We start from the raw sequence: 17,637 nt of genomic DNA, 5'->3' as shown, positions 1-17,637 counted from the left end.
ACCTAGAATTACCAGGAAGTATTTAGAGTAAAACGGTGTGTAAAAGCTGCCTTTATGAATGAGAGAAAAATATATATATATATATAAAATAGTAAAATGGAAGGGGAGTGATAGATTTAAATTAATCGTGAAGTGGAGCGCCCCCTGTATAAAGTAAAAGTGAGAAAAGCTTACAGCACCTGGTATTCCCAGGAGGTCTCCCATCCAAGTACTAACCAGACCCTACCCTGCTTGGCTTCCAAGATCAGACGAGATCGGGCGTGTTCATGGTGGTATGGCCGTAAGCGAGAGATGCTACCAAAAACAGCCCTTTTGCGTTACACGCCTCTATACATGCCAGTTGGTCCCATTGGATCCTACTAATGTTCTTTTTTTTTTTTTTTATCTGACTCACACTACAGCCCCACCATCCAATCGGCAGCGCCGGACCCACACCAAACATTCACCAAACTACTCAGCCGGCAGCCTACCACAATTATTCCATTCTTTCCGCATCCGCACACTTCCTTCTTTTTAACTCCTTTTCACTACCGCACAGGTTAATCGCCGCACGTCCCCCGCCGGCAAACATTACTCCTTTGCCTACTGCATGCAGGCTTCTCTTAACGACCCTCTGTTATCAACTCGGCTAACAGCCACAAAATCTCCGCCGCACGAAGCCCACTGGTAGCTGCTGAATCACATGCTTCCCCAAAACGTCGCGCTGTTAGAACACTGGGAGCTACACACACCAACAAGTCCATACTGCAGGCTGCAGCCAGAACAATTTTCTACATTCAAACATCGACGGCCTCTTCTCTCTAAAAATTCACCAGACCGCTTCTACCACCAGCAAAGAAGTTTCCATCCCTAATTCCTCTGTGATTCCCACTAACCTAAACATTAAGCTGGCATTGAAGGGTGTGAATTACCCCGGACAATCTGTTCTTTTAAATACAGCTTTTAGCAAGTTTTGAAAGGAGAAGAGCAGAACTTGCTATGCCAATAATATCGAGTCTTCTGTGGCGAAGTGGTTTTTGCATAGAAAACAAAGCGGTCAGTTGAAGAGGAATAATATCAGTACTTTGTTTAAAACTGTGTGTAAAAAGCTGTCTCTTTATCATTAACAATAAGTTGTAAAACGTGAATGGGGAGTGACAGTCTTCAAGTTTGTGAGAAGATCGCGCCCTGGTGGAATAAAGGCACGAAGAGCTTACAGCACCTAGAATTACCAGGCAGTATTTAGAGTAAAACGGTGTGTAAAAGCTGCCTTTATGAAAGAGAGAAAATAAAAATATATATATAAAATAGTAAAATGGAAGGGGAGTAATAGATTTAAATTAATCGTGAAGTGGAGCGCCCCCTGTATAAAGTAAAAGTGAGAAAAGCTTACAGCACCTGGTATTCCCAGGTGGTCTCCCATCCAAGTACTAACCAGACCCTATGCTGCTTAGCTTCCGAGATCAGACGAGATCGGGCGTGTTCAGGGTGGTATGGCCGTAAGCGAGAGATACTACCAAAAACAGCCCTTTTGCATTACACGCCTCTATACATGCCAGTTGGTCCCATTGGATCCTACTCCTGGTTTTTTTTTTTTTTTTTATGTGACTCACACTGCAGCCCCACCATCCAATCGGCAACGCCGGACCCACACCAAACATTCACCAAACTACTCAGCCGGCAGCCTACCACAATTATTCCATTCTTTCCGCATCCGCACACTTCCTTCTCTTTAACTCCTTTTCACTACCGCACAGGTTAATCGCCGCACGTCCCCCGCCAGCAAACATTACTCCTTTGCCTACTGCATGCAGGCTTCTCTTAACGACCCTCTGTTATCAACTCCGCTAACAGCCACAAAATCTCCGCCGCACGAAGCCCACTGGTAGCTGCTGAATCACATGCTTCCCCAAAACGTTGCGCTGTCAGAACACTGGGAGCTACACACACCAACAAGTCCATACTGCAGGCTGCAGCCAGAACAATTTTCTACATTCAAACATCGATGGCCTCTTCTCTCTAAAAATTCACCAGACCGCTTCTACCACCAGCAAAGAAGTTTCCATCCCTAATTCCTCTGTGATTCCCACTAACCTAAACATTAAGCTGGCATTGAAGGGTGTGAATTACCCCGGCCAATCTGTTCTTTTAAATACAGCTTTTAGCAAATTTTGAAAGGAGAAGAGCAGAACTTGCTATGCCAATAATATCGAGGCTTCTGTGGCGAAGTGGTTTTTGCATAGAAAACAAAGCGGTCAGTTGAAGAGGAATAATATCAGTACTTTGTTTAAAACTGTGTGTAAAAAGCTGTCTCTTTATCATTAACAATAAGTTGTAAAACGTGAATGGGGAGTGACAGTTTTCAAGTTTGTGAGAAGATCGCGCCCTGGTGGAATAAAGGCACGAACAGCTTACAGCACCTAGAATTACCAGGAAGTATTTAGAGTAAAACGGTGTGTAAAAGCTGCCTTTATGAATGAGAGAAAAATATATATATATATATAAAATAGTAAAATGGAAGGGGAGTGATAGATTTAAATTAATCGTGAAGTGGAGCGCCCCCTGTATAAAGTAAAAGTGAGAAAAGCTTACAGCACCTGGTATCCCCAGGTGGTCACCTATCCAAGTACTGACCAGACCCTACCCTGCTTAGCTTCCAAGATCAGATGAGATCGGGCGTGTTCAGGGTGGTACGGCCGTAAGCGAGAGATGCGACCAAAAACAGCCCTTTTGCATTACACGCGTCTATACATGCCAGTTAGTCCCATTGGATCCTACTCCTGGTTTTTTTTATTTTTTTTATCTGACTCACACTGCAGCACCACCATCCAATCGGCAGCGCCGGACCCACACCAAACATTCACCAAACTACTCAGCCGGCAGCCTACCACAATTATTCCATTCTTTCCGCATCCGCACACTTCCTTCTCTTTAACTCCTTTTCACTACCGCACAGGTTAATCGCCGCACGTCCCCCGCCGGCAAACATTACTCCTTTGCCTACTGCATGCAGGCTTCTCTTAACGACCCTCTGTTATCAACTCCGCTAACAGCCACAAAATCTCCGCCGCACGAAGCCCACTGGTAGCTGCTGAATCACATGCTTCCCCAAAACGTTGCGCTGTCAGAACACTGGGAGCTACACACACCAACAAGTCCATACTGCAGGCTGCAGCCAGAACAATTTTCTACATTCAAACATCGACGGCCTCTTCTCTCTAAAAATTCACCAGACCGCTTCTACCACCAGCAAAGAAGTTTCCATCCCTAATTCCTCTGTGATTCCCACTAACCTAAACATTAAGCTGGCATTGAAGGGTGTGAATTACCCCGGCCAATCTGTTCTTTTAAATACAGCTTTTAGCAAGTTTTGAAAGGAGAAGAGCAGAACTTGCTATGCCAATAATATCGAGTCTTCTGTGGCGAAGTGGTTTTTGCATAGAAAACAAAGCGGTCAGTTGAAGAGGAATAATATCAGTACTTTGTTTAAAACTGTGTGTAAAAAGCTGTCTCTTTATCATTAACAATAAGTTGTAAAACGTGAATGGGGAGTGACAGTCTTCAAGTTTGTGAGACGATCGTGCCCTGGTGGAATAAAGGCACGAACAGCTTACAGCACCTAGAATTACCAGGAAGTATTTTGAGTAAAACGGTGCGTAAAAGCTGCCTTTATGAATGAGAGAAAAAAATATATATATATATAAAATAGTAAAATGGAAGGGGAGTGATAGATTTAAATTAATCGTGAAGTGGAGCGCCCCCTGTATAAAGTAAAAGTGAGAAAAGCTTACAGCACCTGGTATTCCCAGGTGGTCTCCCATCCAAGTACTAACCAGACCCTACCCTGCTTAGCTTCCGAGATCAGACAAGATCGGGCGTGTTCAGGGTGGTATGGCCATAAGCGAGAGACACTACCAAAAACAGCCCTTTTGCATTACACGCCTCTATACATGCCAGTTGGTCTCATTGGATCCTACTCCTGGTTTTTTTTTTTTTTTTTATCTGACTCTCAATGCAGCCCCACCATCCAATCGGCAACGCCGGAACCACACCAAACATTCACCAAACTACTCAGCCGGCAGCCTACCACAATTATTCCATTCTTTCCGCATCCGCACACTTCCTTCTCTTTAACTCCTTTTCACTACCGCACAGGTTAATCGCCGCACATCCCCCGCCAGCAAACATTACTCCTTTGCCTACTGCATGCAGGCTTCTCTTAAAGACCCTCTGTTATCAACTCCGCTAACAGCCACAAAATCTCCGCCGCACGAAGCCCACTGGTAGCTGCTGAATCACATGCTTCCCCAAAACGTTGCGCTGTCAGAACACTGGGAGCTACACACACCAAGTCCATACTGCAGGCTGCAGCCAGAACAATTTTCTACATTCAAACATCGACGGCCTCTTCTCTCTAAAAATTCACCAGACCGCTTCTACCACCAGCAAAGAAGTTTCCATCCCTAATTCCTCTGTGATTCCCACTAACCTAAACATTAAGCTGGCATTGAAGGGTGTGAATTACCCCGGCCAATCTGTTCTTTTAAATACAGCTTTTAGCAAGTTTTGAAAGGAGAAGAGCAGAACTTGCTATGCCAATAATATCGAGGCTTCTGTGGCGAAGTGGTTTTTGCATAGAAAACAAAGCGGTCAGTTGAAGAGGAATAATATCAGTACTTTGTTTAAAACTGTGTGTAAAAAGCTGTCTCTTTATCATTAACAATAAGTTGTAAAACGTGAATGGGGAGTGACAGTCTTCAAGTTTGTGAGAAGATCGCGCCCTGGTGGAATAAAGGCACGAACAGCTTACAGCACCTAGAATTACCAGGAAGTATTTAGAGTAAAACGGTTTCTAAAAGCTGCCTTTATGAATGAGAGAAAAATATATATATATATAAAATAGTAAAATGGAAGGGGAGTGCTAGATTTAAATTAATCGTGAAGTGGAGCGCCCCCTGTATAAAGTAAAAGTGAGAAAAGCTTACAGCACCTGGTATTCCCAGGTGGTCACCTATCCAAGTACTGACCAGACCCAACCCTGCTTAGCTTCCAAGATCAGATGAGATCGGGCGTGTTCAGGGTGGTACGGCCGTAAGCGAGAGATGCGACCAAAAACAGCCCTTTTGCATTACACGCGTCTATACATGCCAGTTAGTCCCATTGGATCCTACTCCTGGTTTTTTTTTTTTTTTTTATCTGACTCACACTGCAGCACCACCATCCAATCGGCAGCGCCGGACCCACACCAAACATTCACCAAACTACTCAGCCGGCAGCCTACCACAATTATTCCATTCTTTCCGCATCCGCACACTTCCTTCTCTTTAACTCCTTTTCACTACCGCACAGGTTAATCGCCGCACGTCCCCCGCCGGCAAACATTACTCCTTTGCCTACTGCATGCAGGCTTCTCTTAACGACCCTCTGTTATCAACTCCGCTAACAGCCACAAAATCTCCGCCGCACGAAGCCCACTGGTAGCTGCTGAATCACATGCTTCCCCAAAACGTTGCGCTGTCAGAACACTGGGAGCTACACACACCAACAAGTCCATACTGCAGGCTGCAGCCAGAACAATTTTCTACATTCAAACATCGACGGCCTCTTCTCTCTAAAAATTCACCAGACCGCTTCTACCACCAGCAAAGAAGTTTCCATCCCTAATTCCTCTGTGATTCCCACTAACCTAAACATTAAGCTGGCATTGAAGGGTGTGAATTACCCCGGCCAATCTGTTCTTTTAAATACAGCTTTAGCAAGTTTTGAAAGGAGAAGAGCAGAACTTGCTATGCCAATAATATCGAGTCTTCTGTGGCGAAGTGGTTTTTGCATAGAAAACAAAGCGGTCAGTTGAAGAGGAATAATATCAGTACTTTGTTTAAAACTGTGTGTAAAAAGCTGTCTCTTTATCATTAACAATAAGTTGTAAAACGTGAATGGGGAGTGACAGTCTTCAAGTTTGTGAGAAGATCGTGCCCTGGTGGAATAAAGGCACGAACAGCTTACAGCACCTAGAATTACCAGGAAGTATTTTGAGTAAAACGGTGCGTAAAAGCTGCCTTTATGAATGAGAGAAAAAAAAAAATATATATATAAAATAGTAAAATGGAAGGGGAGTGATAGATTTAAATTAATCGTGAAGTGGAGCGCCCCCTGTATAAAGTAAAAGTGAGAAAAGCTTACAGCACCTGGTATTCCCAGGTGGTCTCCCATCCAAGTACTAACCAGACCCTACCCTGCTTAGCTTCCGAGATCAGACAAGATCGGGCGTGTTCAGGGTGGTATGGCCATAAGCGAGAGACACTACCAAAAACAGCCCTTTTGCATTACACGCCTCTATACATGCCAGTTGGTCCCATTGGATCCTACTCCTGGTTTTTTTTTTTTTTTTTATCTGACTCTCAATGCAGCCCCACCATCCAATCGGCAACGCCGGAACCACACCAAACATTCACCAAACTACTCAGCCGGCAGCCTACCACAATTATTCCATTCTTTCCGCATCCGCACACTTCCTTCTCTTTAACTCCTTTTCACTACCGCACAGGTTAATCGCCGCACATCCCCCGCCAGCAAACATTACTCCTTTGCCTACTGCATGCAGGCTTCTCTTAAAGACCCTCTGTTATCAACTCCGCTAACAGCCACAAAATCTCCGCCGCACGAAGCCCACTGGTAGCTGCTGAATCACATGCTTCCCCAAAACGTTGCGCTGTCAGAACACTGGGAGCTACACACACCAAGTCCATACTGCAGGCTGCAGCCAGAACAATTTTCTACATTCAAACATCGACGGCCTCTTCTCTCTAAAAATTCACCAGACCGCTTCTACCACCAGCAAAGAAGTTTCCATCCCTAATTCCTCTGTGATTCCCACTAACCTAAACATTAAGCTGGCATTGAAGGGTGTGAATTACCCCGGCCAATCTGTTCTTTTAAATACAGCTTTTAGCAAGTTTTGAAAGGAGAAGAGCAGAACTTGCTATGCCAATAATATCGAGTCTTCTGTGGTGAAGTGGTTTTTGCATAGAAAACAAAGCGGTCAGTTGAAGAGGAATAATATCAGTACTTTGTTTAAAACTGTGTGTAAAAAGCTGTCTCTTTATCATTAACAATAAGTTGTAAAACGTGAATGGGGAGTGACAGTCTTCAAGTTTGTGAGAAGATCGCGCCCTGGTGGAATAAAGGCACGAACAGCTTACAGCACCTAGAATTACCAGGAAGTATTTAGAGTAAAACGGTTTCTAAAAGCTGGCTTTATGAAAGAGAGAAAAAATATATATATATAAAATAGTAAAATGGAAGGGGAGTGCTAGATTTAAATTAATCGTGAAGTGGAGCGCCCCCTGTATAAAGTAAAAGTGAGAAAAGCTTACAGCACCTGGTATTCCCAGGTGGTCTCCCATCCAAGTACTAACCAGACCCTACGCTGCTTAGCTTCCGAGATCAGACGAGATCGGGCGTGTTCAGGGTGGTATGGCCGTAAGCGAGAGATGCTACCAAAAACAGCCCTTTTGCATTACACGCCTCTATACATGCCAGTTGGTCCCATTGGATCCTACTCCTGGTTTTTTTTTTTTTTTTTATGTGACTCACACTGCAGCCCCACCATCCAATCGGCAACGCCGGACCCACACCAAACATTCACCAAACTACTCAGCCGGCAGCCTACCACAATTATTCCATTCTTTCCGCATCCGCACACTTCCTTCTCTTTAACTCCTTTTCACTACCGCACAGGTTAATCGCCGCACGTCCCCCGCCAGCAAACATTACTCCTTTGCCTACTGCATGCAGGCTTCTCTTAACGACCCTCTGTTATCAACTCCGCTAACAGCCACAAAATCTCCGCCGCACGAAGCCCACTGGTAGCTGCTGAATCACATGCTTCCCCAAAACGTTGCGCTGTCAGAACACTGGGAGCTACACACACCAACAAGTCCATACTGCAGGCTGCAGCCAGAACAATTTTCTACATTCAAACATCGATGGCCTCTTCTCTCTAAAAATTCACCAGACCGCTTCTACCACCAGCAAAGAAGTTTCCATCCCTAATTCCTCTGTGATTCCCACTAACCTAAACATTAAGCTGGCATTGAAGGGTGTGAATTACCCCGGCCAATCTGTTCTTTTAAATACAGCTTTTAGCAAGTTTTGAAAGGAGAAGAGCAGAACTTGCTATGCCAATAATATCGAGGCTTCTGTGGCAAGGTGGTTTTTGCATAGAAAACAAAGCGGTCAGTTGAAGAGGAATAATATCAGTACTTTGTTTAAAACTGTGTGTAAAAAGCTGTCTCTTTATCATTAACAATAAGTTGTAAAACGTGAATGGGGAGTGACAGTCTTCAAGTTTGTGAGAAGATCGCGCCCTGGTGGAATAAAGGCACGAACAGCTTACAGCACCTAGAATTACCAGGAAGTATTTAGAGTAAAACGGTTTCTAAAAGCTGCCTTTATGAATGAGAGAAAAATATATATATATATAAAATAGTAAAATGGAAGGGGAGTGCTAGATTTAAATTAATCGTGAAGTGGAGCGCCCCCTGTATAAAGTAAAAGTGAGAAAAGCTTACAGCACCTGGTATTCCCAGGTGGTCACCTATCCAAGTACTGACCAGACCCAACCCTGCTTAGCTTCCAAGATCAGATGAGATCGGGCGTGTTCAGGGTGGTACGGCCGTAAGCGAGAGATGTGACCAAAAACAGCCCTTTTGCATTACACGCGTCTATACATGCCAGTTAGTCCCATTGGATCCTACTCCTGGTTTTTTTTTTTTTTTTATCTGACTCACACTGCAGCACCACCATCCAATCGGCAGCGCCGGACCCACACCAAACATTCACCAAACTACTCAGCCAGCAGCCTACCACAATTATTCCATTCTTTCCGCATCCGCACACTTCCTTCTCTTTAACTCCTTTTCACTACCGCACAGGTTAATCGCCGCACGTCCCCCGCCGGCAAACATTACTCCTTTGCCTACTGCATGCAGGCTTCTCTTAACGACCCTCTGTTATCAACTCCGCTAACAGCCACAAAATCTCCGCCGCACGAAGCCCACTGGTAGCTGCTGAATCACATGCTTCCCCAAAACGTTGCGCTGTCAGAACACTGGGAGCTACACACACCAACAAGTCCATACTGCAGGCTGCAGCCAGAACAATTTTCTACATTCAAACATCGACGGCCTCTTCTCTCTAAAAATTCACCAGACCGCTTCTACCACCAGCAAAGAAGTTTCCATCCCTAATTCCTCTGTGATTCCCACTAACCTAAACATTAAGCTGGCATTGAAGGGTGTGAATTACCCCGGCCAATCTGTTCTTTTAAATACAGCTTTTAGCAAGTTTTGAAAGGAGAAGAGCAGAACTTGCTATGCCAATAATATCGAGTCTTCTGTGGCGAAGTGGTTTTTGCATAGAAAACAAAGCGGTCAGTTGAAGAGGAATAATATCAGTACTTTGTTTAAAACTGTGTGTAAAAAGCTGTCTCTTTATCATTAACAATAAGTTGTAAAACGTGAATGGGGAGTGACAGTCTTCAAGTTTGTGAGAAGATCGCGCCCTGGTGGAATAAAGGCACGAACAGCTTACAGCACCTAGAATTACCAGGAAGTATTTAGAGTAAAACGGTTTCTAAAAGCTGGCTTTATGAAAGAGAGAAAAAATATATATATATAAAATAGTAAAATGGAAGGGGAGTGCTAGATTTAAATTAATCGTGAAGTGGAGCGCCCCCTGTATAAAGTAAAAGTGAGAAAAGCTTACAGCACCTGGTATTCCCAGGTGGTCTCCCATCCAAGTACTAACCAGACCCTACGCTGCTTAGCTTCCGAGATCAGACGAGATCGGGCGTGTTCAGGGTGGTATGGCCGTAAGCGAGAGATGCTACCAAAAACAGCCCTTTTGCATTACACGCCTCTATACATGCCAGTTGGTCCCATTGGATCCTACTCCTGGTTTTTTTTTTTTTTTTTTATGTGACTCACACTGCAGCCCCACCATCCAATCGGCAACGCCGGACCCACACCAAACATTCACCAAACTACTCAGCCGGCAGCCTACCACAATTATTCCATTCTTTCCGCATCCGCACACTTCCTTCTCTTTAACTCCTTTTCACTACCGCACAGGTTAATCGCCGCACGTCCCCCGCCAGCAAACATTACTCCTTTGCCTACTGCATGCAGGCTTCTCTTAACGACCCTCTGTTATCAACTCCGCTAACAGCCACAAAATCTCCGCCGCACGAAGCCCACTGGTAGCTGCTGAATCACATGCTTCCCCAAAACGTTGCGCTGTCAGAACACTGGGAGCTACACACACCAACAAGTCCATACTGCAGGCTGCAGCCAGAACAATTTTCTACATTCAAACATCGATGGCCTCTTCTCTCTAAAAATTCACCAGACCGCTTCTACCACCAGCAAAGAAGTTTCCATCCCTAATTCCTCTGTGATTCCCAATAACCTAAACATTAAGCTGGCATTGAAGGGTGTGAATTACCCCGGCCAATCTGTTCTTTTAAATACAGCTTTTAGCAAGTTTTGAAAGGAGAAGAGCAGAACTTGCTATGCCAATAATATCGAGGCTTCTGTGGCGAAGTGGTTTTTGCATAGAAAACAAAGCGGTCAGTTGAAGAGGAATAATATCAGTACTTTGTTTAAAACTGTGTGTAAAAAGCTGTCTCTTTATCATTAACAATAAGTTGTAAAACGTGAATGGGGAGTGACAGTCTTCAAGTTTGTGTGAAGATCGCGCCCTGGTGGAATAAAGGCACGAACAGCTTACAGCACCTAGAATTACCAGGAAGTATTTAGAGTAAAACGGTTTCTAAAAGCTGCCTTTATGAATGAGAGAAAAATATATATATATATAAAATAGTAAAATGGAAGGGGAGTGCTAGATTTAAATTAATCGTGAAGTGGAGCGCCCCCTGTATAAAGTAAAAGTGAGAAAAGCTTACAGCACCTGGTATTCCCAGGTGGTCACCTATCCAAGTACTGACCAGACCCAATCCTGCTTAGCTTCCAAGATCAGATGAGATCGGGCGTGTTCAGGGTGGTACGGCCGTAAGCGAGAGATGTGACCAAAAACAGCCCTTTTGCATTACACGCGTCTATACATGCCAGTTAGTCCCATTGGATCCTACTCCTGGTTTTTTTTTTTTTTTTTATCTGACTCACACTGCAGCACCACCATCCAATCGGCAGCGCCGGACCCACACCAAACATTCACCAAACTACTCAGCCGGCAGCCTACCACAATTATTCCATTCTTTCCGCATCCGCACACTTCCTTCTCTTTAACTCCTTTTCACTACCGCACAGGTTAATCGCCGCACGTCTCCCGCCGGCAAACATTACTCCTTTGCCTACTGCATGCAGGCTTCTCTTAACGACCCTCTGTTATCAACTCCGCTAACAGCCACAAAATCTCCGCCGCACGAAGCCCACTGGTAGCTGCTGAATCACATGCTTCCCCAAAACGTTGCGCTGTCAGAACACTGGGAGCTACACACACCAACAAGTCCATACTGCAGGCTGCAGCCAGAACAATTTTCTACATTCAAACATCGACGGCCTCTTCTCTCTAAAAATTCACCAGACCGCTTCTACCACCAGCAAAGAAGTTTCCATCCCTAATTCCTCTGTGATTCCCACTAACCTAAACATTAAGCTGGCATTGAAGGGTGTGAATTACCCCGGCCAATCTGTTCTTTTAAATACAGCTTTTAGCAAGTTTTGAAAGGAGAAGAGCAGAACTTGCTATGCCAATAATATCGAGTCTTCTGTGGCGAAGTGGTTTTTGCATAGAAAACAAAGCGGTCAGTTGAAGAGGAATAATATCAGTACTTTGTTTAAAACTGTGTGTAAAAAGCTGTCTCTTTATCATTAACAATAAGTTGTAAAACGTGAATGGGGAGTGACAGTCTTCAAGTTTGTGAGAAGATCGCGCCCTGGTGGAATAAAGGCACGAACAGCTTACAGCACCTAGAATTACCAGGAAGTATTTTGAGTAAAACGGTGCGTAAAAGCTGCCTTTATGAATGAGAGAAAAAAAAAAATATATATATAAAATAGTAAAATGGAAGGGGAGTGATAGATTTAAATTAATCGTGAAGTGGAGCGCCCCCTGTATAAAGTAAAAGTGAGAAAAGCTTACAGCACCTGGTATTCCCAGGTGGTCTCCCATCCAAGTACTAACCAGACCCTACCCTGCTTAGCTTCCGAGATCAGACAAGATCGGGCGTGTTCAGGGTGGTATGGCCATAAGCGAGAGACACTACCAAAAACAGCCCTTTTGCATTACACGCCTCTATACATGCCAGTTGGTCCCATTGGATCCTACTCCTGGTTTTTATTTTTTTTTTTATCTGACTCTCAATGCAGCCCCACCATCCAATCGGCAACGCCGGAACCACACCAAACATTCACCAAACTACTCAGCCGGCAGCCTACCACAATTATTCCATTCTTTCCGCATCCGCACACTTCCTTCTCTTTAACTCCTTTTCACTACCGCACAGGTTAATCGCCGCACATCCCCCGCCAGCAAACATTACTCCTTTGCCTACTGCATGCAGGCTTCTCTTAAAGACCCTCTGTTATCAACTCCGCTAACAGCCACAAAATCTCCGCCGCACGAAGCCCACTGGTTGCTGTTGAATCACATGCTTCCCCAAAATGTCACGCTGTCAGAACACTGGGAGCTACACACGCCAACAAGTCCATACTGCAGGCTGCAGCCAGAACAATTTTCTACATTGAAACATCGACGGCCTCTTCTCTCTAAAAATTCTCCAGACCGCTTCTACCACCAGCAAAGAAGTTTCCATCCCTAATTCCTCTGTGATTCCCACTAACCTAAACATTAATCTGGCATTGAAGGGTGTGAATTACCCCGGCCAACCTGCTCTTTTAAATACAGCTTTTAGCAAGTTTTGAAAGGAGGAGAAGAGCAGACCTTGCTATGCTAACAATATCAAGTCTTCTGTGGCGAAGTGGTTTTTGCATAGAAAACAAAGCGGTGAGTTGAAGAGGAATTATATCAGTACTTTGTTTAAAACTGTGTGTAAAAAGCTGTCTCTTTATTATTAACAATAAGTTGTAAAACGTGAATGGGGAGTGACAGTCTTCAAGTTTGTGAGAAGATCGTGCCCTGGTGGAATAAAGGCACGAACAGCTTACAGCACCTAGAATTACCAGGCAGTATTTAGAGTAAAACGTTTGTAAAAGCTGCCTTCATGAATGAGAGAAAAAAGAAATATATAAAATAGTAAAATGTAAGGGGAGTGATAGATTTAAATTAATCGTGAGGTGGAGTGCCCCCTGTATAAAGTAAAAGTGAGAAAACCTTACAGAACCTGGTATTCCCAGGTGGTCTCCCTTCCAAGTACTAATCAGACCTTACCCTGCTTAGCTTCCGAGATCGGACGATATCGGGTGTGTTCAGGGTGGTACGGCCGTAAGCGAGAGACACTACCAAAAACAGCTCTTTTGCATTACACGCGTCTATACATGCCAGTTAGTCCCATTGGATCCTACACCTGTTTTTTTTTTTTTAATCTGACTCACACTGCAGCACCACCATCCAATCGGCAGCGCCGCACCTACACCAAACATTCACCAAACTACTCAGCCGGCAGCCTACCACAATTATTCCATTCTTTCCGCATCCGCACACTTCCTTCTCTTTAAGTCCTTTTCACTACCGAACAGGTTAATCGCCGCACGTCCCCCGCCGGCAAACATTACTCATTTGCCTACCGCATGCAGGCTTCTCTTAAAGACCCTCTGTTATCAACTCCGCTAACAGCCACAAAATCTCCGCCGCACGAAGCCCACTGGTTGCTGTTGAATCACATGCTTCCCCAAAATGTCACGCTGTCAGAACACTGGGAGCTACACACGCCAACAAGTCCATACTGCAGGCTGCAGCCAGAACAATTTTCTACATTGAAACATCGACGGCCTCTTCTCTCTAAAAATTCTCCAGACCGCTTCTACCACCAGCAAAGAAGTTTCCATCCCTAATTCCTCTGTGATTCCCACTAACCTAAACATTAATCTGGCATTGAAGGGTGTGAATTACCCCGGCCAACCTGCTCTTTTAAATACAGCTTTTAGCAAGTTTTGAAAGGAGGAGAAGAGCAGACCTTGCTATGCTAACAATATCAAGTCTTCTGTGGCGAAGTGGTTTTTGCATAGAAAACAAAGCGGTGAGTTGAAGAGGAATTATATCAGTACTTTGTTTAAAACTGTGTGTAAAAAGCTGTCTCTTTATTATTAACAATAAGTTGTAAAACGTGAATGGGGAGTGACAGTCTTCAAGTTTGTGAGAAGATCGTGCCCTGGTGGAATAAAGGCACGAACAGCTTACAGCACCTAGAATTACCAGGCAGTATTTAGAGTAAAACGTGTGTAAAAGCTGCCTTTATGAATGAGAGAAAAAAATATATATATATAAATTAGTAAAATGGAAGGGGAGTGATAGATTTAAATTAATCGTGAAGTGGAGCGCCCCCTGTATAAAGTAAAAGTGAGAAAAGCTTACAGCACCTGGTATTCCCAGGAGGTCTCCCATCCAAGTACTAACCAGACCCTACCCTGATTGGCTTCCGAGATCGGATGAGATCGGGCGTGTTCAGGCTGGCATGGCCATAAGCGAGAGACGCTACCAAAAACAGCCCTTTTGCATTACACGCCTCTATACATGCCAGTTGGTCCCATTGGATCCTACTAATGTTTTTTTTTTTTTTTATCTGACTCACACTGCAGCCCCACCATCCAATCGGCAGCGCCGGACCCACACCAAACATTCACCAAACTACTCAGCCGGCAGCCTACCACAATTATTCCATTCTTTCCGCATCCGCACACTTCCTTCTTTTTAACTCCTTTTCACTACCGCACAGGTTTATCGCCGCATGTCCCCCGCCGGCAAACATTACTCCTTTGCCTACTGCATGCAGGCTTCTCTTAACGACCCTCTGTTATCAACTCCGCTAACAGCCACAAAATCTCCGCCGCACGAAGCCCACTGGTAGCTGCTGAATCACATGCTTCCCCAAAACGTCGCGCTGTCAGAACACTGGGAGCTACACACACCAACAAGTCCATACTGCAGGCTGCAGCCAGAACAATTTTCTACATTCAAACATCGACGGCCTCTTCTCTCTAAAAATTCACCAGACCGCTTCTACCACCAGCAAAGAAGTTTCCATCCCTAATTCCTCTGTGATTCCCACTAACCTAAACATTAAGCTGGCATTGAAGGGTGTGAATTACCCCGGCCAATCTGTTCTTTTAAATACAGCTTTTAGCAAGTTTTGAAAGGAGAAGAGCAGAACTTGCTATGCCAATAATATCGAGTCTTCTGTGGCGAAGTGGTTTTTGCATAGAAAACAAAGCGGTCAGTTGAAGAGGAATAATATCAGTACTTTGTTTAAAACTGTGTGTAAAAAGCTGTCTCTTTATCATTAACAATAAGTTGTAAAATGTGAATGGGGAGTGACAGTCTTCAAGTTTGTGAGAAGATCGCGCCCTGGTGGAATAAAGGCACGAACAGCTTACAGCACCTAGAATTACCAGGAAGTATTTAGAGTAAAACGGTTTCTAAAAGCTGCCTTTATGAATGAGAGAAAAAAAAAATATATATATATATAAAATAGTAAAATGGAAGGGGAGTGATAGATTTAAATTAATCGTGAAGTGGAGCGCCCCCTGTATAAAGTAAAAGTGAGAAAAGCTTACAGCACCTGGTATTCCCAGGAGGTCTCCCATCCAAGTACTAACCAGACCCTACCCTGATTGGCTTCCAAGATCGGATGAGATCGGGCGTGTTCAGGCTGGCATGGCCATAAGCGAGAGACGCTACCAAAAACAGCCCTTTTGCATTACACGCCTCTATACATGCCAGTTGGTCCCATTGGATCCTACTAATGTTTTTTTTTTTTTATCTGACTCACACTGCAGCCCCACCATCCAATCGGCAGCGCCGGACCCACACCAAACATTCACCAAACTACTCAGCCGGCAGCCTACCACAATTATTCCATTCTTTCCGCATCCGCACACTTCCTTCTCTTTAACTCCTTTTCACTACTGCACAGGTTAATCGCCGCACGTCCCCCGCCAGCAAACATTACTCCTTTGCCTACTGCATGCAGGCTTCTCTTAACGACCCTCTGTTATCAACTCCGCTAACAGCCACAAAATCTCCGCCGCACGAAGCCCACTGGTAGCTGCTGAATCACATGCTTCCCCAAAACGTTGCGCTGTCAGAACACTGGGAGCTACACACACCAACAAGTCCATACTGCAGGCTGCAGCCAGAACAATTTTCTACATTCAAACATCGACGGCCTCTTCTCTCTAAAAATTCACCAGACCGCTTCTACCACCAGCAAAGAAGTTTCCATCCCTAATTCCTCTGTGATTCCCACTAACCTAAACATTAAGCTGGCATTGAAGGGTGTGAATTACCCCGGCCAATCTGTTCTTTTAAATACAGCTTTTAGCAAGTTTTGAAAGGAGGAGAAGAGCAGACCTTGCTATGCCAATAATATCGAGTCTTTTGTGGTGAAGTGGTTTTTGCATAGAAAACAAAGCGGTGAGTTGAAGAGGAATTATATCAGTACTTTGTTTAAAACTGTGTGTAAAAAGCTGTCTCTTTATCATTAACAATAAGTTGTAAAACGTGAATGGGGAGTGACAGTCTTCAAGTTTGTGAGAAGATCGCGCCCTGGTGGAATAAAGGCACGAACAGCTTACAGCACCTAGAATTACCAGGCAGTATTTAGAGTAAAACGGTGTGTAAAAGCTGCCTTTATGAATGAGAGAATAAAAATATATATATAAAATAGTAAAATGGAAGGGGAGTGCTAGATTTAAATTAATCGTGAAGTGGAGCGCCCCCTGTATAAAGTAAAAGTGAGAAAAGCTTACAGCACCTGGTATTCCCAGGTGGTCTCCCTTCCAAGTACTAATCAGACCTTACCCTGCTTAGCTTCCGAGATCGGACGATATCGGGTGTGTTCAGGGTGGTACGGCCGTAAGCGAGAGACACTACCAAAAACAGCTCTTTTGCATTACACGCGTCTATACATGCCAGTTAGTCCCATTGGATCCTACACCTGTTTTTTTTTTTTTAATCTGACTCACACTGCAGCACCACCATCCAATCGGCAGCGCCGCACCTACACCAAACATTCACCAAACTACTCAGCCGGCAGCCTACCACAATTATTCCATTCTTTCCGCATCCGCACACTTCCTTCTCTTTAAGTCCTTTTCACTACCGAACAGGTTAATCGCCGCACGTCCCCCGCCGGCAAACATTACTCATTTGCCTACCGCATGCAGGCTTCTCTTAAAGACCCTCTGTTATCAACTCCGCTAACAGCCACAAAATCTCCGCCGCACGAAGCCCACTGGTTGCTGTTGAATCACATGCTTCCCCAAAATGTCACGCTGTCAGAACACTGGGAGCTACACACGCCAACAAGTCCATACTGCAGGCTGCAGCCAGAACAATTTTCTACATTGAAACATCGACGGCCTCTTCTCTCTAAAAATTCTCCAGACCGCTTCTACCACCAGCAAAGAAGTTTCCATCCCTAATTCCTCTGTGATTCCCACTAACCTAAACATTAAT

At 44.5% G+C, this 17,637-nt stretch overlaps 14 non-coding genes and 1 pseudogene across 14 annotated transcripts; all 15 read right to left on the bottom strand.

Moving 5' to 3' along the window:
• Positions 1-167: 167 nt before the first annotated feature.
• LOC125736007 (5S ribosomal RNA) lies at positions 168-286 on the bottom strand. The gene has a single exon (XR_007395290.1). It is a non-coding gene; the product is annotated as a 5S ribosomal RNA (ribosomal RNA).
• A 1,079-nt stretch (positions 287-1,365) lies between these two features.
• Positions 1,366-1,484, bottom strand: LOC125735784 (5S ribosomal RNA). Its single transcript, XR_007395073.1, has one exon. It is a non-coding gene; the product is annotated as a 5S ribosomal RNA (ribosomal RNA).
• Positions 1,485-2,564: 1,080 nt separating this feature from the next.
• Positions 2,565-2,683, bottom strand: LOC125730926 (5S ribosomal RNA). The gene has a single exon (XR_007391219.1). It is a non-coding gene; the product is annotated as a 5S ribosomal RNA (ribosomal RNA).
• Positions 2,684-3,763: 1,080 nt separating this feature from the next.
• Positions 3,764-3,882, bottom strand: LOC125734330 (5S ribosomal RNA). Its single transcript, XR_007393646.1, has one exon. It is a non-coding gene; the product is annotated as a 5S ribosomal RNA (ribosomal RNA).
• Positions 3,883-4,957: 1,075 nt separating this feature from the next.
• Positions 4,958-5,076, bottom strand: LOC125736241 (5S ribosomal RNA). Its single transcript, XR_007395525.1, has one exon. It is a non-coding gene; the product is annotated as a 5S ribosomal RNA (ribosomal RNA).
• Positions 5,077-6,155: 1,079 nt separating this feature from the next.
• On the bottom strand, positions 6,156-6,274 carry LOC125734329 (5S ribosomal RNA). The gene has a single exon (XR_007393645.1). It is a non-coding gene; the product is annotated as a 5S ribosomal RNA (ribosomal RNA).
• A 1,074-nt stretch (positions 6,275-7,348) lies between these two features.
• LOC125734024 (5S ribosomal RNA) lies at positions 7,349-7,467 on the bottom strand. Its single transcript, XR_007393353.1, has one exon. It is a non-coding gene; the product is annotated as a 5S ribosomal RNA (ribosomal RNA).
• A 1,078-nt stretch (positions 7,468-8,545) lies between these two features.
• Positions 8,546-8,664, bottom strand: LOC125736240 (5S ribosomal RNA). Its single transcript, XR_007395524.1, has one exon. It is a non-coding gene; the product is annotated as a 5S ribosomal RNA (ribosomal RNA).
• A 1,076-nt stretch (positions 8,665-9,740) lies between these two features.
• Positions 9,741-9,859, bottom strand: LOC125734023 (5S ribosomal RNA). Its single transcript, XR_007393352.1, has one exon. It is a non-coding gene; the product is annotated as a 5S ribosomal RNA (ribosomal RNA).
• Positions 9,860-10,938: 1,079 nt separating this feature from the next.
• Positions 10,939-11,057, bottom strand: LOC125730715 (5S ribosomal RNA). Its single transcript, XR_007391007.1, has one exon. It is a non-coding gene; the product is annotated as a 5S ribosomal RNA (ribosomal RNA).
• A 1,080-nt stretch (positions 11,058-12,137) lies between these two features.
• On the bottom strand, positions 12,138-12,256 carry LOC125734328 (5S ribosomal RNA). The gene has a single exon (XR_007393644.1). It is a non-coding gene; the product is annotated as a 5S ribosomal RNA (ribosomal RNA).
• Positions 12,257-13,333: 1,077 nt separating this feature from the next.
• Positions 13,334-13,452, bottom strand: LOC125731940 (5S ribosomal RNA; annotated as a pseudogene).
• A 1,076-nt stretch (positions 13,453-14,528) lies between these two features.
• LOC125737017 (5S ribosomal RNA) lies at positions 14,529-14,647 on the bottom strand. The gene has a single exon (XR_007396284.1). It is a non-coding gene; the product is annotated as a 5S ribosomal RNA (ribosomal RNA).
• A 1,080-nt stretch (positions 14,648-15,727) lies between these two features.
• LOC125731045 (5S ribosomal RNA) lies at positions 15,728-15,846 on the bottom strand. Its single transcript, XR_007391335.1, has one exon. It is a non-coding gene; the product is annotated as a 5S ribosomal RNA (ribosomal RNA).
• A 1,075-nt stretch (positions 15,847-16,921) lies between these two features.
• On the bottom strand, positions 16,922-17,040 carry LOC125730986 (5S ribosomal RNA). Its single transcript, XR_007391279.1, has one exon. It is a non-coding gene; the product is annotated as a 5S ribosomal RNA (ribosomal RNA).
• Between the last annotated feature and the right edge of the window lie 597 nt (positions 17,041-17,637).

The sequence above is a fragment of the Brienomyrus brachyistius genome, chromosome 2, assembly GCF_023856365.1.
Source record: "Brienomyrus brachyistius isolate T26 chromosome 2, BBRACH_0.4, whole genome shotgun sequence".
Lineage (NCBI taxonomy): Eukaryota > Metazoa > Chordata > Actinopteri > Osteoglossiformes > Mormyridae > Brienomyrus > Brienomyrus brachyistius.
The sequence above is the reverse complement of the archived record's forward strand: the minus strand, read 5'-3'. Positions and strand labels throughout refer to the sequence as shown.